The 26,171-nt window shown below is 41.0% G+C and overlaps 1 protein-coding gene across 15 annotated transcripts in view; it reads left to right on the top strand.

The window, feature by feature from the left end:
• The window catches only part of LOC111864256 (serine/arginine repetitive matrix protein 2), a 389,125-nt gene that overhangs the window by 185,813 nt on the left and 177,141 nt on the right, over positions 1-26,171 (top strand). The window contains exons 1-2 of one of the 15 annotated variants that reach the window (XM_033751430.1): positions 20,425-20,909; positions 22,812-23,213. The exons of 13 other annotated variants lie outside the window; for them this stretch is intronic. The gene's annotated coding sequence lies outside the window, so the exon portion shown is untranslated. Of the gene's footprint in view, positions 1-20,424; positions 21,522-22,811; positions 23,214-26,171 lie in introns of those variants that run through there. One more of the 15 variants, XM_023851430.2, reaches the window with a different exon arrangement.

Raw genomic sequence — 26,171 nt, 5'->3', positions numbered from 1 at the left:
AGCATAGAATTTCTGCCTGAAAACAGTCTGTTTCTGAACCGTGAACACAGTTGCTGTATTTAACGCATAGAGAGAACTTGTCTAATCTAGCATAAGGGTAGATGATATGGTGACTGGGCGGGGAGGCCGGGGGGGTGGGAGGGATGTACTCCCAGAGGCCTGCTGTCCACTCTGATACAGAATTTCTCAGGATCCAGTGTGAAACAACAGTTCATGTCTCTGGTAACAAGCTTCGTGAAACCTGAAGGTTCATTAGTAGAACGGCTCCCATGACCGGACCGTGAGTCCAGTCCAGTCCACGTGATCACATGCAATTATCCAACAGAGGCTTTGACCCCGTAAGGCACAAGGTTTTGGGAAAGATGCCACCTGTTTCAAAGTCAACAAATTCTAAGTTCTTCTCGAGAGTGTTTTTTTTTTTTACTTTCAGGCGATTGTCACAATAAATATCGTAACGTGGTGTTTGTTATCTGTCCTATCGATCACGTGTGTAACTCCAGTCCCACTTCTGACACCAATGTAAGGTGTCGGCTGTGTGACGCGACGTGAATAAATTGCGCGTGTCTTCAATTCAGACCGAATTCTTTTATTGGACGCTTATTTTTACACTTACACGTACACTTATTCACAATTACTGCTTCTGCTATAGCCGAAGCCAAACTGAAGACTGACTACTATTGACTGATCTCTTCGAAGGTCAAACCCAAACTGAGACTCATCTCCAAGTCGAAGTTACATTGCGACTGACGGTCAGTCAGTCAGTAAGTCTTGGTGTCGAGCCCCATCTGGAGCTCATGACCAGATATTTATTACCTTTAACTGTTACGGTCTTGTTTTTGTGGGAAGCCCTCTCTGACGAGACAACGAGTCAGCCTTTTGTATGTGCTGCTGGCCCTTGCCAGAAACTCATCTCTTGTTGAAACTGGAGTTTTATAACCTCGTCTCGGACGTTGTTATGCAACGAACTCTCTGTTGTCCTTTCATCTCCGGGGAAACGCTTTTGTTGTTTGGGCTGTTCCTATACAACGCCCCACTGTTATTGTGTTTCCATGGAAGTATCCCTTCCGGATTCATGGCATGCGACAATACGTAACAATATATAGTATCTTTCGGTCAGGAGGGCTTAGTGGGAAGCACGCGGTAGAAAATTGGAACTTAAGAACCCTTTCAGTGTTTGCTGAAAAACACAGGAAAACCAGAAAACCGTGTCAAGATGGAGAGCTTTGAAGCACGAAAAGAAAGGGAAAAGCGGTTAAAAGTGTAGCAGAAAAATAGGTGAGAAGTCCTGGGAAGAGTGAGAGACAGTTTATTGTGATGAGAGACAAAGGGCGTTGTTTTGTTAGCAGGTTTCCAGGCTTCGCTCACTCATCCTCAATTTTCCTAACCAACATTCACTATTGGTCTTCTTAAAGGAGAATATGTTTTCTGTGAAGATGTAACTAATTTATTATGAAGCGAAACATTGTAACGCCCATTTAATAAATAAAACAAGGAAAGGAATTTGTAAATTTAGACCTATTAACATATTGTCCTATCTCATGACTGGTAAAAACCAAGGAAACTATTTATGTTGGACCCGGTATTGAGGTTTCATGGCAGTATTACTGACAATTGAGGCTAGTCTGCAGAAAATTCCTGATGTCTCTCACTTATATAGAATTCAGCTAGAAGCATGTCATGTGATATATAAATGGAAATCCCCTTTCCAGCCATTATTCCAAATTACTTGCCAGTCCAACACTTTATTGAAAGACGAGCTGAAGTCGAAGTTTAATTCCTTCTCCCACAAATAACACACAAAAATAATCAACCGTAAAGCGTCTCCTTTATATACACACGTCCACATCAAAATATCAATCCTCACAGAATATGCACGATACACTGGCACACATACTTCTCATTCATTCGTGAGCTGCTGCATAACTTGCCTTCATACTACGTGTAACAGCTGTAAAATTCATTGTGTTAGTAACCCGAAACTGCCTAATTTCAGAGCTTTCATCTGACCGTGTTTACTGGTCTGTTACCGTAACAGTGGCAGCGGCGCCTATGCTGTTACGTCACCGCTGGCGGGGGAGGGGGCGTCCTGCTTGGCGCAAATACGTCACAATATGTAAGAATTTGGGGCACGTGGTAGCGTAGTCGGTTGGGACACTATGCTAGAAGCCGGAAGCTCACGGGTTCTATTTCTGATGAGGTCATTGGATTTTAAACTAGTCTAATTCTTCCACCCGCACTATGGCCCTGGAGTCGACTAAGCCTCTAAGAGAAATGAGTACCAGGGATCCTCATGTGGGTAAAGTAAGGGCGGCGCGTAAGGTTGGCAACCTCACAGCCATCTGTGAACCGATTATCTGGAAGATGTGGGAGCTTTGACGTCTCACAACCTTATGGGCCGCCACGACCTGTCACACGGGTAGTTTTACCTTTTTTTACGTAATGATTTATTACAGTGTTTACTGCTTACTTTATGTTATATTATACGCTATTTTGTATGCGTCCGTTAGCGTCAAACTTTAAATTTGAATGTGTTTCCAGCATCTTTACCTTGCCGCCATCTATGAGTCGACTGACTAGAAAATGTGGGAGCCTCAACGTCTCACAACCCTATGGCCCTCCACGGCCTGTTACAGGGATACCTTTACCTTCCAGCATCTTTGGTTCACGCTTGCCTTTGAGATTATGAATGACGGTAAAACTAAACCGTGACTGGAACATGTCTTAAACTGCGTCATCACCACATAGTGATGCAGGCCACTACCTCATGATTACAAATTTACTAGATTCCATATAAGATTCGAGGTTTTCACAGCTGTGAATATGAAGAATGTCATCTTCTGGGATGTGGCGTCATGTAGATATTTGTGAACCGATGTTTCGAAAGAACCCCGGCTCACAGAAGATCTGCACGGAGCCACATCCCAGAAGATGGCATTCTTCTTACTAGATTCTGTTCCCAGTATAAGATGTGGATCATACCGGAGATTTCTTCCAACACTAGGGACATTTCTTCCGTAAGGTTGCCTACTTGAAGAAAGGAGTAGACCCTTAAACATTTTAGACAGGACAATAACTCTTTCTGTGTGCTCAAAGAAGTATATTGACGCAGACATGAGTCGCTGTTGCAGCAAGCGACGGATAATCAGCCACCTCAGCTACGTCCCTCCAATCCATTTGACGCCTCGAAGCCAGATTCAATTTACGGAATGCATCTTTCTCGGAAATTGTGATTCGAAGAGGACTTTAACTGGGCGTATCTCAGAGTACTGCACTCCTGAACCAACATTAACAGCGAAATTTACGGTGGTCATTATTTGTTTATTTACTTATAAGTCCGTCCGAGCGTCGCGGTAGACTAGTCAGCATTCCTGCGTCACAGTCAGGAGGTCCGGCTTCATATCTCAAACCTGATACTGGTTATCCTGAGTGATATTTCACGTGGTATTCCTGAGTTCCAAGAAGCAATCGCCCTTCTAGATTCTGAGCGACCAACAGTGTCATTAAATATGCTAGTATAAAGTAACTAATTCCGTAAAGTTTAGCTCATCATGAAAAGCTGATAGTTGTTCAGTCATTCAAGAAATTCGTAGCATCTCATGGAACTCTTTTTAAGATTCATTACCGTGTTCACAAGAAGCACTTCCTGCTCCAAAACCTGAGCCAGTTGGATACAGTACACATCCTCTGATCGCCTGAAAGTACACTTGAGTATTATCTTGCCAGGTGTTTCTTACTGCAACTTAGCCTGCAAGCCGTACATATATTTCATAAATAATAAATAATTGAATGGATAGACGCATATATCTATAGATAGATAGACAGACAGACAAACAGATAGATAGATAGAGGGGTGGGTGGGTAGATAGGTAGATGGGTTGGTAGGTAGGTATGCAAATATGTCAGTAGGGAATTACGTAGTGAAGAAAAACAGTGCGTAGGTAGGTAATAGATGTGTAATCATGTAAGTAAGTAAAGAGGTAGGTAGTTATATTTTTGGGTGTGTAGGTAGTCCTTATGCCGAGCGGTCTAAGGCGTGCACTGTCTTCGCTCGCTCGGAAGCCGGGATCGTGGGTTCGAATCCCACTCAGGGCATTGGTGTTTGTGCGCGTTTTTCTGTGTTTGTGTACAGGTAGAGGCCTTGCGACGAGCCGATCACCTGAAGTGAACGGAGAAGTTCATGGAGGTAGGCCTAGGATCACTGGGGCTGTAGTGCCAAGGGGGGAAGGGGGGTAGTCATTATGTAGAAGGGTAATTAGGTAGATATAGAAGTAATTAAGTAAGCAGATTAACATGCGTATCATTTCCTACTTTCTGCAGATGTTATTGCTAGTGGGGTGGGACTAAGTCCCTTGTACTGCGACCACTTCTGGCCTGTTGTACCAGCCCCAGATGATAGGTGAGGGTGATTGTGGAGCAATTGGTGGAATGAAGATTGGCAGGGGAAACCGAAGTACTCGGAGAAAACCTGCCCCAGCGCCACTTTGTCCACCACAAATCCCACTTGACGAGACCCGGGCCGCCGCTGTGGGAAGCCAGCGACTAAGCGATTGAGCTATGGCGCGGCCCATCTCAGAGACCTAGTATGCGCATCATGCTGTAGGAATAATGAGCATGCGTTTGGCCTATAAGCCGAGGGCAACAGGTGGTGAAAACAAGAGCACTGAATCATCTCGTGGCCATTTCAGCACTGACATATTGATGTAAGTGTTGTCTCAGTGATTAGACATGCGCAGTGGTGTGCTTCTTGACTAGAAAGATTATGAGCTCTTTAAGGCATAGCAGATGTTACACATAACCTGCTTCAACACAGAAAAGTTCCACATTTTATTACAGAATATGTTTTGGGGTTTGGCGTGATTCTCACAATGAACAGTAATTATTAATCGGTTGGACTTTGTGATAGGAAGACGGCCACTGTTTCCTTTGCGGTAAGGGCTGGATTTGTTAATATTATTCAGAGTACCATCTTCTGGGTTATAACGCCGTGTAATCCATTAAACATCAACCGATGTTTCGGCGGAAGATACCGCCTCCATCTACATGGCCGAAAAAACCGAGAAAAAAAGAGCGTGAAAGCAGAAGCTTGTGACTTTGGTCGCGTTATTCGACCCTGAAGATGGAGGCGGTACACGTCTGTGGGCTTTTTAACGGGCTAGACGGCAGTATATCCTAGAATATAAAGTTCTTCATAACCACCGGTGTGACAACCTCAGATCCTAATAGTATTGTTCAGATTACAAACATAAATATTTCGATGATTCCACGAATTCCATGATCGTGAGACGATGATATATTGTTATGAGTCCCTTGGGACACGGAACCAAGAATGACTCTGCTGGCGAGGCTCAGCGTAAATTTTCCCATCACCTGACTCTGTTATATCAAAATTTCTCCATATCGTTGCCCTCCGAATATTGACAGTAGGATTTCATCCTGATGCAATCACATCCTCACGAAAGGGGCTACCAAGTTTACGGTTTGATTTCCACGTAACATAGTACACTTCCCACCGCTTCATCTTCTTCGTTTTCAACGCTATACCTCTTTCAATGAACCTTTTAGCCGGAAGAAAAAGCTGGTACTGCCTAGAAATTATTCATTTCCGGAAGTTTGTATCTTCCCCACATAAAATTTAGCGTCTCTAACCGCCCCCCCCCTTTCCATATTTTCTTCTCTCACCTCTTTTTTTTTTTTCGTGCTTTAAAGGGTTAAGCCTTCCATCGCCAACCCCGGGGTGATACCTGCTCCAAAATTAGGACACAAATTAATTCCGTCACTGTCTTAGTCTGAGTTTCCCGTGAAGTGAAGAAAATGTTTGAAGCCCTCGTCATATGAAAATATTCATTAGAACATTACTTAATCATTTAAAATACAATTATTAATGATTCAGGGGCGAGCGGTAATGTATTTTATTGAGGAACTGTGCTACAAGCCAGAAGGTTGAAGGTTCGATTCCCGATGAGGTCATGGGATTTTTAAATTTACCTAATCCTTCCATCTGCAATATGGCCTTGCGGTTGAGTCAGCCTCTAACAGAAATGAGCACCAGGAATCTTCCTGGGGAGTAAAGGGCGGCCGGCGCGTAAGGCTGACAACCCCACAGCCATCTGTGAGCCGATTGTGTAGAACATGTGGGAGCCTCGACGTCTCACAACCCTATGGGCCTTCACGGCCTGTTACAGGGGTAGCTTTGCCCTAAGTAATAATGGTCCTTTATTTATACTGGGCACTTGTTACGTTATTTATTATTATGTAATTTAATGTGGCCTCTCTCTGTCCATTTGCATGTAGGATAATCAGACGCTTAGAATTTCTCGCATCTCCCGAAAGAAAGCTTCGTTTTCCATTGGGGACCACGAGAGTCACTTTTGGGAAACGCTGACCTAAATAACAAAATTAACAACTGCATAGATCTGAGTAATTGAGAATCGAACCGTTTTTCGGTTATTCAGGAAATTATCAGAATTGTATTGAACCTGTAGATTCCTTGTCGTGTTCACATTGGTCTTCATACTGAGCCAGATGAATCCTTCAGTTCATTTTTTTTTTCATATCTGTCTATACCAAATTATTACTAGTGGCTCTATCCTTCAGGGTTTCCTACTAAAAATTTGTATACACTTCTTCCCTTTTCTATCCGTCCCAAATTCTTTGCCCATATTGTCTTCTATAATTCGATTCTTTAATTAATACTTGGCAGGGGAAAGCATTACGAAGCTTCTCATTGTTAAATTCTCTCCAGTTCCTTGTTTGTTATTCGTCTTAAGTCTAAATGTTCTCAGACGTGCCCTGTTCCCAAACCCCTTAATTAATGACTAGAAAATAAAAATATAAGGTAAAGCGAAGTTGTTCTTGCGCTTAGTTAAGTAAACATCAAGTCGTGGCATGTGAGGGAGTCGATGTATATTTCCAATATAGATGGAAGTGAGAAATCGGCTTCACGCTCCGGCTTCTTTAACCTACGTTACTCATTTGATTGGAGGCTGGGTGATCCCCAGATTCGGTTTTGACGATGTGGAAAAGAGAAAAGTCTTTTAACTCTGCCGGGACTCGAACCCTGTTTCCTCTTTAGTCCAATCCCTCTCCTAGTCTCTGTATCGAATTGTCTCTCCGGCCTTTTTGTAAACATCAGAAGGTTAACCAGCAATGCTTTTATTCAGAATTAATACATCATCCTGTTATTTTTTCCCCTCTTCCAAGCTATCAAATATCTATGTGCAATCAGGTGTCAGAACGGTAACAAAATTCAAATGTCACGTTACAAAATGCGCGGTTTTATACATGATAAAATTGTAATTGGTTCAGTAATTAAATATGATTGTACCACATTGCGTATAAAACACGAGAATCGATACAAGCGAAACTGGGTGTTTCCTAACATCGACCCCCCACGTTTTAAAGCCTGTGTGCAGTACAGCTTATTAATTCAGATATGCCGGGCCACGTGTTTTTAAATTTCGGTGAAAGAAAGCTTAACTAATTCGTCTTAACATCGTGATCTTCTGACGGTTGAGCAACAATGGTGATAATTTCATGTTTACAGAAACTGTAAACCAAAAATTGGCTGATGAATAAACAGGTTTGTCTAGCAGCAACCCTTTGTTACTGTATTCGTTTGCTGTTCTCTTCGAATCTCGGTTGGAACACAGTCTCTCCTGACTGAACCTCTTCTTCGTTGTCCTCAGGTCCTTCGGACGAATACAAAGAGGGCATCTGGATTAGACCACGACTGTCATTCAAAGTCCTCTCATCTTAATTACTTAACCCTACCTTTCGATGCTGTAGGGGCCGGCGCCGTGACTCCCAAATTTTTCAGCCACCTCCCCCTTCGTTCCATAAACTCATCCCTTGTGCCCGCTGCCCTACCTTACAAAAAACATTCTTCATAACAGCGGTTTTTGCAGAACCCACTACGGAATATAATAACAATAAAATATAATGCCACATTTAGTAGGGCAAGTGACAGAGTAGTTTTTTTATTTCGCATAGTGAGGGGTGGAGTCCAGCTGGGTCCACTCGGCACGGCGGGTACTGATTGGCCTATTGTACCTGCACCGGGTGATTATGATGATGGAGAATTTGGTTAAATGAAGATAGGCGGAGGAAACCGAAGCACTCGGAGAAAGCTGCCCAGCGCCACTTTGTCCACTACAAATCCCACTTGACCAGACTCGGGCTCGAATCCGGACCTCCGCCATGGGAAACCAGCAACTAACCGCTTGAGCTATGGCGCGGTCTGTTAGTGCAGTTAGTTGAGGCACTATGCTAGGAGCCCGTAGACCGCGGATTCCATTCCAGATGAGGTATTTGGATTTTTGAATTGATATAACCCTTCCAGCCGCACTATGGCCCTGGGGTCGACTCAGCCTCTAAAAGAAATGAATACCAGGAAACTTTCTGTGGGTAAAGGGAGACAGGAGCGTAAGACTGACAACTTCACCGCCATCTGTGAACCGATTGACTTGAAAATCTGAGAGCCTCGACGTCTCACAAACTTATCGACCTCCACGGGCTGCTACAGGGATACCTTTACCTCTTTTCCCCACATTCAGGAACTACTTCGCTATTAGCAAATTCTTAATGCAATGGACGATCTTGATGAAATGACACCATTTTCACAGTGTTTGGTCTAAAGTCACTTTAGTCGTAAATAAGCCAACTACGCGCTCGGAGCAGTCCATCTTCAGTGCTCTTGCCGCCCCCTTGCCTGTTAGTGCCCCCGTAAGTAATCCCACCGCCCCTCAGGAGGCGGTTCAGCCCACTTTGGGGACCATTCCTCCAGATACTGACGCTAACGTGAATATCGGAGTGCCATATTTCAGATGAATGGACGTATTTATCCATATGTAGCTTATTTAACAACGCTGTTAGTAACTGAATCTATTTGGCGTCATGATGAGGTCATTGGTGAATGATAAATTTTAGGGAAGTGGAAGAGTGGAGCCATGCCCTAATCTGAGACCTGTAGGGCCTGAGGAACACAAAGAAAGTCATTAGTCACAAAGACCGGTTTGCAGACCAAGATTTAAACGGGATATCCTCAGAGTACAAAGCAGTTGGTTCCCACTTAAACGCAAGATTCGATATCGTTAAGTAATAGGAAATTGAAGAAGGGAGGAAGTTGTGATGATGAAATAGGAACAGGAAGAGAAAAAGAAGGAGAAAGTACATGAAGAGCAAGAAGAGATAAAGGACAAGAAGTTGAAGAGAATAAGAAAAAAAGAAAATAATAGAAAGCAGTGAATGAAGACAAAGGAAACGAAAGAAAAGCAAAAATAAGAAAACATAATTTTTTATATATTTCATCTACTTTGTTTTAATATACTCAAACGCCTCATTGCACAAAGAAATTAATTTCTTCCATATGGCCTCGATCTGAAAGAATTAAGTGGTGGGTATTTTGAATTGTTTCATTTTGANATACCGGATTGAACTGCAAGAGAGCGGAGGGCGGTTCTAATGTGGGTGGCAGAGTAAATTTATTTCCATTCTGTTTCTGCTTATTACATCTCTTCTGCACTTGCGCAATATAATTAAAACAGACATCAATACCGGTTGAAATGATCTTTCTTCTGTGACATTGTTAAATCTTCTGAATTTTAAAAATATTCACACTAGACATACATGGAAATTTTACTTCAGACAATTAACTGTTTCCAGGTCATTGCCGGAAATAAGGTACTATTTTAATATTGTAACCTTCTTAATTCCGTCAAGACGTATTCTTATATAAAAGTTATTTAATTCTTTCCTTTGCTTAATCTTCCTTCATTTTATCCATTTTATTATTTTATTCCATCTCTGCTTCCTCATTTTGTTTTAATTTATTACCTCACCCACCTCTAACTGCTCCTACGCTTCCTCTTCTCTTGTACGGTCGCGGGAACTGAGCATGGGGGAACTGCGTCGCCTGGCCTGCGCGCGTCTTATTGAATCGTTCGGTGTGCATCTAAGCTGACGACAAAAGTTGACATCACTCGCGAAATCGCTAGAAACTTTCAGACTTGCAACGTGCATGAGGTAAGAAGTCCTGTAGCACACACTGGAGGGAAGAGGATTGAATACATGATTTTAATAGGAAAATCTGAAGTAATGAAACCACTAGAAAGACCTATAGAAACGGGAGGATAATATCACGCGTATGAGTGTGACTACGAGTATAGATGAGTTTTTGATTGATGATCGGATTTATTGGAGTCTTCGATGCAGAGCGTGATTACAATTTAGAATACATTATTAAACACATACTAGTGTTGACAGTCAAGTCTTCAATCGTCGTTGCTGGGTAGCGGCTTTTAATAGCGGAGACTTCCTTTCCCCTGGGTTCCTGAAACTTCCCCGGCCTCAGCTAGCAGTTTATAAGAGCAACAGGTCATAACGAATGCACCGCAGCACCCATCTAACTCACTCACTCCTCAATAACTGACTTATTCATCAACCAGCTTGTTCTGCTTATAATATCTCTGCACTGACTACTCAGAAAACACATTTCTTCTGTTTCTGCTTACGGGTCGTTGCATAGTAACGGCCATTGGCTAGTTGTTGGTTTCGTGGTCGTTGCCTAGCAACGGGTATACATGCCACAATATTAAATGCGTCTTATGAAATAGAATGGAGATGTGATCTCGAATAATCTGGCTCAGGATAGGAAAAACTCGGAGTTTTGTGAAAACGGAAATGAATCTTTTGGTTCCATAACTTACTGGGAATTTCTTGAGTGGCTGAGCAACTGTCGGCTTGTCAAGAAGAACTCTAATATATGGAATTAGTTTGTTATGAGTAAGTAAATAAGTTGAGGTACTTTCTAAAACTAGCAGAATTCTTTTAAATTTAGGAATTAAAATCGGCTTTGTTAAACAACTTAGAAAACTGCGCTTCAACTTGTATCGTTGCAGATTTAAGGGACATTTGCATGCGCTTTTTACCCAAGAATATACTTTAGTCCCTACTTTATTGCTCCCTAAATAATGGAGTATATTGCTATAATGGCTTTTATATGTTAATATCTGTCTTTATGAGCCAAGGTTGTCCAGAGTGTCATTTCGGCAACATCACCGATATATGTAGTATAATGCACATCATATATTAGGCCCTTTAACGTATTTGCTTACGCGTAAGTTTCTTGCCAAAGCAAATTAAGGGTGAAGAGAGTCATGAGAATGTATATACACTTAGGAGAGTTAGAGAGAATTACATAATGAGGAAATTTACCATCTGTCCTCTTCATCTAACATTTTAAGGGCGATTAAATCAAGGATAAATTGACACGGTATGTAGAGCTATAAAAAGCTAAAGCTATCCCTGTAACAGGCCGTGGACGCCCATAAGGTTGTTAGACGTCGAGGCTCCCACATTTTCTAGGCAATCGGCTCACAGATGGCCGTAAGATGGTAAGTCTTACGCCCCGGCCGCCCTTTACCCCCAGGAAGATTCCTGGTACTTATTTCTGTTAGAGGCTGATTCGACCTCAGGGCCATAATGCGACTGGAAGCATTAGGTCAAATGAAAAATCCAATGACCTTATCTGAAATCGAATCCGCAACATTCTGGTTTGTAACATAGTGCCTCGATCAATTATGCTGCCGTGTGCCCCATAGAATGTAGCGTGTTGGAGAAAATTGTAAATACTTACATCATTTTGTGGGGAAAAGCATAAGTGAAGAGATCACATTGTCTCTACGTTAACTTGGAGGAATGCGGTGAGGGAGACTCCATTCGTCCTTCGGCCTTATATGGGCACATTGTACCATCCCTTGATGATAATTGAATATTGCTGGAATTATAATTGGAAGGAGATACGAGTACTTAAGTTCTCGGTGTAGGATTTTCCCCAGTGCTATTTTGTCCACCGCAAACCCCAAGTGGGCTACCCTGGATTTAAACTCGTGAATAAGCTGTGACAAACCGGTTATAAACATTCTGAGCTATTGCGCAGTCAGATCTCTTGGCGTAGTTTGGAGGACAATATTAAAACAAATCTTTGGAAAACAGTGATGAAACTTCAGTCCATAAAACCGATAGCTCCTTAACAGCGTAACTAAAATATTTTTTCCTCTCAAACAGAAACCTGCAAACATGAATACTCTTCTCAGGTCTTATTGGCACTAAATATACTGTTAGATAAAATCATTTTGGAAGTCGAACGTGGCCATTCACAACTTTGTACATCCTTCGTATAAATTTATACAGACTACTGAAACCTCTAGAGAAAGCAAAATCGTAACTCTTTATTTATTTATTTATTAATAAGGGAATAATCTTGTATAATTTCTTGTTTATTTTACTTTAATGCTGAGTATAATATTGTCCTTTATAGCTCAGTATAATATTTTCCGTCTTTGTGTTGCTCTTAAATTCTTAATTTTTTCTTTACTATGTTTAGGGGTTCGTCGCAATCGGATTTTAGTTTGCGGACGGTTAATTACTACTCATTAAAACATCCATACAACCTCACAACTAACCGGCGAACTAACTAATTAACTAACTAGATAGCCAAGCAAACAAGCAATTAGACGGATTTCCAAGTAGCAGAAAAACACACTTACTAACACATTAAACGACCATCTTCGAACCAAATCTCTCTCCCTGTGTAAGAAGTTGAGTAGACGTGAGATGTACTGTCGTCATTACGATATTTTGAGACAACATAACAACGAATTTTCAAAATTTAACACCTTGCATGAACGTATGTTTCGTAGTAGACACGCAGGAGCAAGTTTTTTCTTTCAGTGTATCGTGTCTATTCTGTGAGTACTGATAATATTTTTATATGGGGCTGTGAAGTGTTGTGTGCTACGTGAAGAATACTTCCTAGTATTGACTGATTTGGTGTGTTATTTGGGGGGATATGAAGTTAAACGTCTGCTTTGACATTTGCCCTTCATTCGATAACATGTAGGACGGGAAATGAATATACGGGGAGAAAAAATGGAAGTTAATAAAATGAATGCTTATATAAGTGGTGAGGCTTCGCGTTGAATTCTCAAACAGTGTTATAACAGTAATAGTGTATGTTGCTGTCTCGCCACCAGAATGCAGGGCAAAATCATGTCATAAAGATAGCTAACAGATGCTTTGAAAACGTGGCACAGTTCAAATATTTGGGATCGACAGTAACAAATGAATATTTGATTGGAATTAAGAGGAGATTCAGTCCATTCAGTCCAGAACATTTAGTCTTCCCGTCTGCTGTCTAAAAACATAAAAATTATAATATAAAAAAACAAACATTTTGCCTATGGTTCTGTATGGATGTTAAACTTGGTCTCTGGTATTAAGGGAGGAACGTAGACTGAGGGTGTTCAAGAACAAGGTGCTGGATCAAAGAGGGATGAAGTGACCGGAGGTTGGAGAAAGCTGCATAATGAAGAACTTCATAATTTATACTCTTCGCCAAGTATAATTACAGTGATCAAGTCAAGGAGGATGAGATGGGTAGGGCATGTAGCACGAATGGAGAAGAAGAAGATGAATGCTTATAGGATATTGGTGGGAAAGCCAGAAGGAAGGAGAAACTTAGGAAGACCAAAACCTAGGGTGGTGGATAATATTAAAATTGATATTAGAGAAATAGAATGCAGTGTTATGGACTGCATTGGTTTGGTTCAAGATAGAGATCAATGGAGGGCTCTTGTGAACACGGTAATGAACCTTCGGGTTCCATAAAATGCTGGGGAGTTCTTGAGTAGCTGCACAACTGGCGGCTTCTCAAGAAAGGTTCAGCTCCATGGAGTTAGTTATAGGACATGTTTTTTAATTGACAGTAATACCATAGAGTGGTGGATAACAGATAAAAATAAGGAGACATAAGAAAAGACCCAGTTACAAACTTCTTTGCCTAGTAGCACATGTTTGGGGCGTCGCTGTCTCACACAGAACGCACGTGCTGGCGCAAAGCGATGCATCAGTCATGAGAACTCGACAGTCACAGCTCAGGTCTGCGCACAGGTCACAAATGCGACAGTGCGCACCTACTTAAATGTTCGGTATTACCATACAGTGAGGGCGATTCAAACTATTCAGACCCGGCAACATAGTCCACCCCTTATAGAGAATCACCAACTTCAAGAGCCGCAGGGGACGTTTCGTGAAGTGAGCTAAATATAGTGCGACTGTCTCCTGTCTGGTTTTTCCCAACTCGGGGCCCCACACTCGGCACTCACTGGTAGACAGAGACAAATTCATTCTATTTCCAGAGAAGCGACAGACGCTGAGGTCCTTCTGTTTAAACCTGTAGTAAAATCGATAATAACATAGGGCTGCTTTTGGCAAAGGAATCGTGTTAAAACGTGTTCAGATTCATTTGAACGTGTTTGCATTTGTGTTATTGCATTGAATGTGTGAGCATTGTATAAGACATATAATTTCGATCAACGACAAACGTCCTTTATATTTAATTAAATCAACAAATTGATTGCTTGTTTAAGCAAGACACTCTATTAGATTAGTAACACAAAACTAAGCAATTTGTTAAGCTACTAAATGACTAACTAATTAACCAAATCTCTCATGACGGAACCCGAAGGTTCAACACCGCTAATATCAAAGCCCACCACTGGACACGATTCTGAGCCAGTTCCATCCACCTCACATCCTCACAGCCTGTTTCCCTAAGATCCATCTTACTAAGCAACTAACTCTCTGGCAGCAGAACCCGAAGTTTCAACACCGCTAATACCAGAGTCCGCCACTGGACACGGTCCTGAGCCAGTTACAACCACCTCCCATCTTCACAGCCTGTTTCCCTAAGTTCCATCTTACTAATTAACTAACTCTCTGGCAGCAGAATCTGAAGCTTCAACACCGCTAATACCAGAGTCCGCCACTGGACACGATCCTGAGCCAGTTCCATCCACCTCCCATCCTCACAGCCTGTTTCCCTAAGATCCACATTACTACGCAACTAACTCTCTGGTAGCAGAACCCGAAGGTTCAGCACCGCTAATACCAAAGCCCGGCACTGGACACGAGCCAGTTCCATCCATCTGATTCTAAACGATACAGCCAACATTCCCACTTTCTTCTTCTTCCTCTACTTCCAATATATTTTCCCAAATAAAACGCTTTGTATATTTCTGTCCTTTTCCAGCTTATCGTACCTCACTTGAATAATATCAAATGTCCCTGTGCCAGGCCGTGAAGGCCCATAGGGTTGTGAGACGCTGAGGGTCCCACATTATCTAGACAATCGGCTCAAAGTTGGCGGTAAGGTTGTCAGCCTTACGCGCCGGCCGCGCTTTACTCCCCAGGAAAATTATTTAATTAATTCCTGGTACTCATTTCTGTTAGAGACTGAGTAAACCCCAGGGCCATAGTGCGGATGGAAGGATTAGGTCAATTGAAGAAAATCCAGTGACCTCATCGGGACTTGAACCTGCGACCTTCCGGCTTGTATTATAGTGCCTCAACCACTACGCTACCGCGTGCCCCCCTTTAACAGAGAGTGAAAGAAATGGTGTTTTCTCCGGAGATCTGAAACCTGAATATTTCGGAGACCTTCAGTCTCTCCATCGTCACACCATGATTCATGTTTCGAACGTAAGTTATATATTTTAATGGTAATCGTCTCTTATATTACGTGGGTCATACTGTTTTTTCCTTTAGCACAGGGGACCATTGTGAGATGGTACACACAGTCTGAGCATGTCAACTGGAAGTTATATTTTATGCATACGAACCATCTTTAAATTTTTCTCGGTAACTTCCAGTGTAGACCCCAGTATAATATTTAATTGAAGCCCACTGAATAGTTTCGGAGCTGAAACATGGAAACTGATAAAGACTGCCGTCTTCTGGGATGTGGCGTCTCGTAGATCTTGTGTGAACTGACGTTTCGGGGGGTTGCAGCCACCTGCTCACGCTGGTTCCTCGCTCGCCAATTATTCTAACCTGAAAATAGAAGCGATAAATTCACACAAGGTCTACCCGGCGAGACATTCTAGAAGGGGGAATTCTTCATTGTCGCCTCCGTGAACAACTCAAATTTTCCACGACACTGATAGATCTCCACATTATGCGTTCATTTCATTTCTCCTTATGCAGCGCTCCCGCAAAGTGCACCAAAGGGGCTGTCTGTCCCTCTGTGCTCTGATGTGTGTGGCAGTTATGTAAGATTTTACCATCAAAAGGGGATAAAAGCCGAAATGACGAATAGAGAGGCATAAAGGTCTCTCGAACTGCAGAAGAGAAGGGACAAGTGGATGCGATTTTCGCACTTACGGAAGCGAATTTCTCCGAGATCTTACTAAACTTCGCTCCATCAATGAGAATATATTCTCATTTCTTTGTTGAAAGTGCCAACTCTCACTGAAAATCGGATATTTCTCTGGCAGAGGCCCTCCTCAGAGTACGCAAAAGAATGGTGCTTTTGTATTTGAATGACGCTTAGAGAAATAATCGCTGCTTATTCTGAGGATCACATAAAACCCATAAATGTATTGTTCGATTTGTCATTCTCACCTCAGTGACAATGAAGTTTAAGGTCTTATTGTTTGTAACGTCGTGTATTTGGGACATATTTGGAAGTTTCGGACGAAAGTCCTCCATCTTCAGGATCGAAGAGAACACTAAGCAAGAAATCAGCAGAAACTGGCTACAAGTTAAATTTGTTTCTCCACTTCTCTAATTTGTTTTTTTTTTCGAAAATGGAGATAATCCTCCAAAACACGGATTTCACTCTAAGTTACACGGCTTTATAACCCAGAAGATCGATGACGGTATTTTAGTAACAAAATTCAGGTTTCTTTATTGTTAATGATGTGATATATATTGTCACTTTTCTTTAAATGGTTGACAGATTACAGGGATATTAATATGGCTATAAACCAACCAGATACAGAGATCTTGTCTTCGCTTGTCCCATCGCTTTACCAGAGCGTCGAAACCATCAGAATAACAGTCCTTTGACTGTTCAAAAAAATTATTTAAGAATACCCTTCACATTGTGTCTTTTTGCTCATTAAGAACGCACAACAGAACTCTGATTCTAAGTAATACACTCCTCAAGCACGGTAGCCATTTTGACTACGGAAACCGGCCTCTGAACATGCGCATGCGCTTCTGCTGCTTATACTGTCATGAAGCTGGACTGTGTTGCCACCTAGTGATACACGTAGAGAACTTATTACTTCCATTACAGTTGTTTTACTTCTATTTGTGGCCTGTTTACTGATTCTCCCTCGTATGTCTGCGTTTTCTGCGTTGGTAGACATTTGCATTGAGTCGATCTCTCATCGAAAGAATCATATCAGGGATCATATTTGTAGTTTCAGATATAATTAGACTGAAACGCGTCATACGTCTCACAACACTGTGGACCTTCAGGGTCTGTTACTGGGAGAGCATAACAGTCATTAAAATTAAGTATTTTTAATGTCCTAAATAGAAGGTAGAATTTCAAGCCAGTTGGATAAGAATCAATGAAAAATAACACTTCATAAATTTTGACCTGTATATAATTTAGGAATATCGGCTTCGGTCTAGAAAACCGAAATTAACGGCCGTGGGGATTCGTTGTGCTGATCACGCGACACCCTCTATCCGCAAAAGTTGGCACTAACTTCGCTGACAACGGCGGTCGCTCGGTCGGTATAGTTCGCTTGCGGACTAAAATCACGGAGTTTTTTTTTATAATTTAGGATATGAGAAAAGTGGTAGAACACTAAGAAGATAGAAGGACTAATTCTGAATTGAAACTTGGGGCCGGACCAGTCAAGTAAAACTAATCCTTATTAAGGATCATGGCGGTTTTACTTTTTCTCTGCTGTATGATTTTCTGGCATGTCCTCATCTACTATATGCAAGTAAAATTTCGTGTAAAGGAAGGCATGTGTGCATGCACGTAACTGGAGGAACACTTCTGATTTATTTAGGGATCCGTTGAAGGATGTATAAGTTGTTGTAGAATGTGGAGTTTTATTGGAGAAGCGCTACGTAAGGCATGTGAGATTTGAGACTCCCATAGCGGTAAGTATTATCACATGCATGAGTGACTGTAGACGGGGTTTGGATTGGTAATCTGATTTATTGAACTCTTGCAACTCTTAACTACAAGTAATTATCGTGTTCTCAATATTGTACACATTTCACAAATCAATGTAGGACACACTAGGTCTTCTCAATCTCTCAGTCTTCATTAGTCGTTGTTTGAGTTCCCGAAACATCCCCGGCCTCAGCTACAAGCTTCTAACAGCAACAGCTCATAGAGGCTGAACCCCCAACGGTTATCTAACTCACCAACCAACTACTTGAAGATACTGTAACCCCTAACTTGTCTTGCTTATAACATTTCGGCACGGACCGCACACAAAACACTTTTCCTCTGTTGCAGTGCAATTGTAGCATTCCTGGCTATTGAGGTGCTCATGTGATCGCTACTTAGCCATTGCCTAGCAAAGGCTGCTTTATAGTTGCTTATTTCGCAGTCGTTGCTTAGCAACAGGTCTACATGCCACTGCATTAAAAGTCCTATCTTCTTTAATATGATACGATGAAGTCCAGGAGAATTATATTAAATTTTTTCGGCCCTTTTCTGCTTTTTGCTTACTTGCATTATTCTTTGATGGTGAAGATAGAGGCAGCACGTTCCTCCGAAACGTCTACAATATTCTGCCAGTCTACACATTGTCACATCCATAAAATAATATTCTACATAGAGTATGTTATGTAAGAGACAAAATAGACAAAATGAAGCATAACAGATATGCACAGAAATCCTATAAGAAAGCCATGAAGAGGGAGAGAGATTATTCACGTGCTTTTTAAATTCTCATTTGTAAGGAAGAACTATTGGTAGACCTTGAAAATGTTGGACGGAAACCTTAACAGGATTGTGTCCTATCTTTGAAAGGCAAACCAAGATGAAATTGCATTGGTGTTTCCCATGTGGCTACCACGTGACTAGATAGGGTTCTTTACCCAGCAGAGGAATTGAATTTCCACCCTCTGCTATCCCTTCTCTCTGGGATCCGTCAACCCCCTTGTACGAAGGGTGAAGCTCTTTCTCTGCCGATAAAGACGGTCTTATCCTTGAGGTCACATTCAGTCCTTCTGTAGGTGAAGTTGAAATCTAACCTCCTTGTCAACTATTCACTTTCCATATAACGGTTCTCATTTATAGCCTCAAATATAAGCTATCCCATGGTCCGTCGGTCTGTCTGTCAGTTAAATTGCTGCTGGGCACAGCCAGCACAGTCAGTCTTGGTGTCGGGCCCCATCGGGACCCATGGCAAAATTTTTGTTGTTTCCGAGACTTTCAAGTGTTTCGAGATGGGTATAATTATATGGTCAACACAACAAATTCCAAATAAATAAATTAATTACTTTATTAACATTTAATTATTGTTCTCCGTCTGCTATATTTTTTGATCCAGCTGAGTTATCAACAGGCAGTTTTCATAATATATCACTCTTTGTTTAATTGTGTTATCGTAATATGGATCCATTATCAGTAAATCATATTAATATTAATTTCTTTACCAATTTCTACGTCTCGCTGTATTACTGTGAGCCGGGATAGCGCAGTTGGTATAGCGATTAGCTACAGGCTGGATGACGGAGAAGTCGGAGTTCGAGGCCCGGTAGGGTCAAGAATGTTCTCTTCTCTACAACCTCCAGACCTGTTTTGGGGCCCATTCAGCCTCCTATCCAATGGGTACCGGGGGCTCTTTCCCCTAGAGTCCGTCGCAGCACAACAATACAATGGTCAAGGTTAATATATCTGCATGCCTATCTATCTATGGCTCTACAGCCCTTTTTTGGAACTTGATCGTTTTTCAGTTTCTTAATCCTATGCACAGTCGGTAGGACTTCTTGGACGGGGGATCAGCACGTCGCAAGGCCTCTGCCTACACATAGAAGAACACAAACACAGAATAAGAGTACATAGACATCCGTGCCTCGACTGGGATTAGAACCCACGATCCCAGCGTTCGAGAGAACGAAGACAGTTTATGCCTTTGACAGTTCGGCCACTGTGATTGACAATCGGACGATTCACTAAGTCGAAAATTATAGCCCTAAGCAATTTATCCTGCTGTTTGCGTAGAACGACTCAGGAGAAACACTAAATGCTTCGATAAGGACAACCGATCTCGACCTAATTTCGTTCTAGAGATTTCCTGATTTAAGAGGCACATTGTTAACCACTGACTAATTGCCGCTCGTCTGTATATGAAGTGAGTCACCGTGACCTTGTAAGTTAGTAATCACGACTTGAAATGCCCTTTAAGACAGACTTGAAACGAAAATATCACCAAGTGGTTCGTATCAAAGAGAAGCTAAACATATAACAGTAGGAATGCTTTATTTACTTGGCCTTTGTAGTGTTTGCCCCTTCCTAAAGCGCGTCTCTTTGATGCGTATGCGCACGCTCCACACAACGTCGCGACGCCGTATGATGGGGTCCAGTACCTTACGCGGCGCTGACTGACTCCGTCGTGTGTGAGACATGATTATACTGATCCTATACCGGCAATAAGTATCACAAGTCTACAGTGACGGGTGTTATTTCCTTTACGTGACTGTCCTGTTGCAAGACATTGTCTGTAACTGTACCGGAATTATTTCATTAAGTGTCATTCGATTAATTAAATGGCTGTAATGTCATATAGAGTGTCGCTCACTAAACATAAATCCTTTTTCACGATGTCGTTTGCTTAATAACATGAGTGTAGAGTCAGTGACTGTCAAATTTGCTTCATTAAGTGTCATTCGGTTTATAAAGTGACTTTTCCCCCATATACAGTGTCGTTCACTACAACGGAAATCCTAATTATAGTGTCACTCGGTTATGAACGTGATTGTACCGCCGCAAATTGAAGTGTTTAATGTTCACAACTATAACAATTACTTCAGTAACTGTTATTCGGATGAAAAACTCACTGTATTCCCACCGTAACATTTCGTTCGCTGTAATAAACCCCTTCATGTTGTCATTTGTTTAACAATGTGATTTTAACGCCACATATCCAAATATGAAGTGTCAATAATGGAATTACCTCACCATCTGTCAATTGGTTAATAAACTGACTGTACCCCTGTGTCGTTGAATATGACATAAACACTTATCGCAGTGTTATTCAGTTAAAATTTTTAATTAAACATATTAAGAACTACAACGAAATATGAATTACTTTGTGTAGTATAATTTAAGATAGTGAATGTAGTGTCAGTTGCTAAATATAATATAACTTATTGGAACGACGTTAATCGATTAACCAATTGGTACATCAACATATTTAAAGAATATTAGTCGTTAATTATTTCTTAATGCAGTGTCATTCTGTACACAAACTGTCTGTACTGCCACGAACTGAACAAACAAGAGCAGTAATTTCTAACAAAATTCAATGCACGCGCAGTATCTGAGGGTGTCAAATACAGTGACATTATTTGAACAACGTGGCTGTTTCGTCGTAGATTATAATTATTATTCATGGAAAATTTGGACCCCGCTCTCATCAAACACACGTTTCCCCTGCAGGCTTCATTCGACAGAGTGAAAAATTATTCTCAATATACGAGTAACTATATAATTTTCTTCGTTCATGCTCATTGAATATGTTAATGACAATGATATACGGTTCTAAATTGTATAATGATATTTCTTTAATATTTTACTATGATGGATTTTACTTACATGAATGAAAAAAAAAAGAGTGGACATCAATTTAATTTTCTTTTATTGTGCAGCAAAAATGACAAATGACTTCAATATCTTCTGGAAATATTTCGAAACGAAAAACTGACATTTTGTTGTTACTGTATTATCGGTCAAGAATGGTCCTCAGAAATCACAATAAAATATACTCTTTATATCCATAATGAAAGACACGAAAATAACAGATGCATCAGTTGCGTAATATGGAGAGCATGGCTATATGTAGTGGATATTTGTAACTTGTGTCAGGTTATTAATAACACAAAATGTAATTAAATAAACTTAGTTTATTTACAAAATTTATCTTTAAAATATTCACAACGGTCAAATAACATTTTATTAATTACATTATAATTATGTACGGGAAAATTGCATTTTTTTTAAATATAATTCTACTAGATCGCATCTAAATCATATTGCTGATAGGAATATAAATTTAGATGTTCTATATTCTAAACGCCATGCACACTGCGTATTCAAGAACGTGCAAGTCAGAAGACAATAGTGATAATCGCTTCTAAATATTTCTTGTATGCACTAATGATAATTACTGATGTTTGAAGATATAATACAACGAAATTCAACTTCATATCTTCTATAAAAGCGTTTGAAATGTGTCAGTCTTGTATCCGTAAGAATTATATTTTCAGAACTTATAGTGCACAATGGAAACGCTTCAAGATTTTCAGATACATTCAGTCAACAATATGATTAGTAATTTTAAACCTAAATATCCGTGATTGTTTTCACTACAGACTTTATTCTCATCTGAATCATTGCTTCCGTGATCATAATTATACGTATTTAATTTGTGTTTGACTTATATGGTCAGAGGCATTGTTTTCTAATTTGCATGAACACAAATATTTTAATGAAAACTGAATTTCGCATCTACTCTCACGTGTTATTGTTTGTGACCTGTTTACATTTCGTAAATAAAATTAGTGCAAAACTTTGTAAAAAATATTAACATAATCAGATATAATATTAACCCTCGGAATATAAGATGTATTTGTAAAAATGAGTGACGTGTTTCTTTAACACCTTTAGCATCTGAACATAGCTTTTTATATTTTACAGACAAATCTACCATAAAAGACTCAAAGTTTTGTACCATTCCTGTTCGCCTAAAGAAAAATTATACATATTTCAGGTTGTGTTTATAATGTTGCCATGGAAATACAATAGCCAAACTGGTTTTGATATTAATTAAGGCGTACCAATTACCTGCAACAAACAAAGTAGTCGAAATGAAATACGTATTTCGGAGTGTATTTCAACACTATAAAAATGTTTCAATTTATACGTCGTATGCCGAGTGAGCAATATGATGAAGCTATTGATTAACATTAGTGCAGCAAGGAAGAGGGTGAACTAAGAAGGGTCAGAGTTCGAATTACGCCATTGTTGAAGGCAAGCAGTGTGTGCTGCGATTGTTTTTGTGTAATAAACTTTGGAAAGTTGAAACAAGCTCGTTACGGTCTAATCAGTGCCATATTGTGAGAAGCAGTGAAAGAAATGCAGTGAACGTCTACAAAAAATCTTCGTGAGTGAGGTAAGTAAAAGCCATTGTGTCAATGTTAGGTGCTTCTTGTCGGTCCGTGCTCCCCATAACAGCTTTACCGACATGAACTCTGATGAATCCGGAACAGAATTAATTTTGGCTCGATGGGGGGTGGAGTCCAGGTGGGTCCTATCGGCACGGCGACCACTGATTGGCCTATTGTAGCCTGTCCTGGGTGGTTATGATGATGGAGAATTTGGTGGAATGAAGATTGGCAGGGGAAACTGAAGTACTCGGAGAAAACCCGCCCCAGCGCCACTTGGCCCACCACAAATCCCACTTAACCAGATCCGGGATCGACCCCGGGCCGCCGCTGTGGGAAGCCAGCGACTAACCGCTTGGGATATGGCGCCGCCTATATCCGGAACAGAAACTAAAACTCTTGGCAGGGAGAGCGATAACGTTCTGTTTTACTTAATAATTCAGATTCAAGGATAAGAACGGAGGGATAAGAGGAACTTTGGAGCTAAGAGGAGTGAAACAAGAGGACGTCGGAAAAAATTTACATCATTATGAGATTACGTTTGAATTACAGTTCGTGTACCCAAATTCAAAACCATTTTACAGAAAATCGATATTATTTTCCCAGTACTCGGGTTACGAATTGGTGGATGTATCCAAGTTGTCTCTCTTGTTCACGTGCAAACAATATCTCAACAGTGAGATACACGTGGACCTCACAAGCGAAGCTGCACTACTTCATTAGTTCTTGCCAACGGACCGAACGCTAGAGAAAAATTCTCTAGAGAGACAGACGGACAGACGGACATTTCGGAGGCGCATTACTGCTTCCACACGTTAGACAGATGGACAGGTAGGTAGGTAGACAGACAGGCGTGGAGCTCAGTATCGCTCTCAGCGGCTCACTTCGAGAGTTGTGGTTTGGTTTTCCCTGTCCATATCGATCTGCAAAATATTTCAGAGGCGGAGTAATGAAAGTTGCTTCAAACCAGATTAAAAGAGACATTCAGTATTGGTTGTCGTACACGCAAATTGGTTTCGCCTCTAATTTCAATATTATTTCGAAAAATGTTATTAGCTCATGCGTTACATCTGCTATGAAGTTCTTTCATTATCTATGTAAACCCAAATGGACAAACTTTTTTGCGGCAGAGAAACTTCGGAAGTCTTGAATTGATTCAGGTGCCTCGTTGTACCGGCGGTTCTGTAACCTTATTCCGTATGTGAATATTGAATATGTAAAAGAAAAAAGGTCAATCTATCGCTGTAAGCGGCCCATAGGTTTGTGAGACGTCGAGGCTCCCACGTTTCTTAGACAGTCGGCTCCCTTTACTCCCAGGAAGATTCCTGGTACTCATTTCAGTTAGAGGTTCAGTCGATTCCAGGGCAATAGTGCGGCTGGAAGGATTAGGTGAATTGAAATATCCAATTATCTCTTCGGGAATCGAACCTGCGACTTGTAACATAGGGCCTCAACCAACCACGCTACCACGTGCACCGAATTTTGGATATATTAATACACATAATGGATCTATAGATAAATTAATTTTAAAAGAAAGGTAAATTTGTCCCTGTGTTGATGAGTGCCAAGTCAGCAAAGAAGGGAAGAGTGTATCAAAGCGCTAAAACACGCCAACGCCAGGGAACGGCTGGCATCGTCCGGGCGTAGTCAAAGACGCCGTGAATACTCAATGTAGGAGTGGAGGAATATCTCAATATTCTTGGCCTAGGCCCCGGCCGCCTTAATACAGGAACTAAATCCTCCGTTACCCATTGTATTATATATTTATTTACTATATGTATAATTTTATTTATGGGGTCGACTCAGCCTCTAACAGATATGAGTACCAAGAATATTCTTGGAATGTTCTTGGTGGTAAAGGGGGCCAGCGCGTAAGGCTGACAACCTTGCCGCCATCTTTGAGCCTATTGTCTAGATAGTGTGGGACCCTCAACGTCTCACAACCCTATGGGCCTCCATGGCCTGTTACAGGGATAGCTTTACTTTTCTTATTTATTTGATTCCAGATAGGGGCAGGACAGTTTTCTTCTCCTTCACTCCCATATCGGCAATTGTACCCACATATCCTCGTCTCTCATGGTTATCACGGTGTTCTATCTGCGGGGACAAGACGACTAGAGCGTGAAGCTAAACAATTACCTTTGTATAGTGCAGAGATTAACAAAATAACAGGAGCTAGAAACAAAAAGAAAAAGAAATTTAATAACTCAGAAGTATATTAAAATAGGCGTTGATATCTAAGTCCATTCGTCCATATCTTCATAGTATGATATTTCGTTAAACACAGGAGTAACTTCACCTTTGTCTCTTCCTAATTTACGTACGGCGCTGTCAGTGGTTTGGATTAATTAGCCTGGAATAATAGGATCATCAGCCGATCACAATGACCGAGGTATGAACCGTCTTCGCACTCTCGAACACTGGGATCGTCGGTTCGAATCCCATTTCATGCATAGATATATATATGTGCATTTATTCTATGTCTGTATTGTGCTGTGTGTAGGCAGAGGTCTTGCGATAGATAGGCCATTGGATGGATGGGTAAAGGCGGGTAGAGAGTGCAGGCTGGAAAATATATATTCACAGTTTCGAATTTTTCTCTAAATGCATTTATTTAAGGTGAGAATTTCACCTAGTATTTATTGGCTATAACTGCTGATAAGGTGACAGTGAGGAAATTGAAAGCATAGTTCACAATGAACCATAAAAAAAAACAAAAAAATAAAAAAAAAGTCGATAAATTCTTAACGTCCCTGTCTACAGCATCAGGTCACTTTCTGATGACAATGAATTATTTAAACCGTGTCAGTGTGCAAAACACCTGTGATTCCTTGATTGCCAGGGCTTAATGACACAACATCCAGGTTTTTCTTATGGTATATATGTACCAGGAAATTTGTCTTGCTAACTAATTTTTTTTCGCTTAGTAGTGGGTGGAGTCCAGCTGGGTCCACTCGACATGGCGG

This window comes from Cryptotermes secundus, unplaced genomic scaffold, assembly GCF_002891405.2.
Source record: "Cryptotermes secundus unplaced genomic scaffold, Csec_1.0 scaffold29, whole genome shotgun sequence".
Lineage (NCBI taxonomy): Eukaryota > Metazoa > Arthropoda > Insecta > Blattodea > Kalotermitidae > Cryptotermes > Cryptotermes secundus.
The sequence above is the reverse complement of the archived record's forward strand: the minus strand, read 5'-3'. Positions and strand labels throughout refer to the sequence as shown.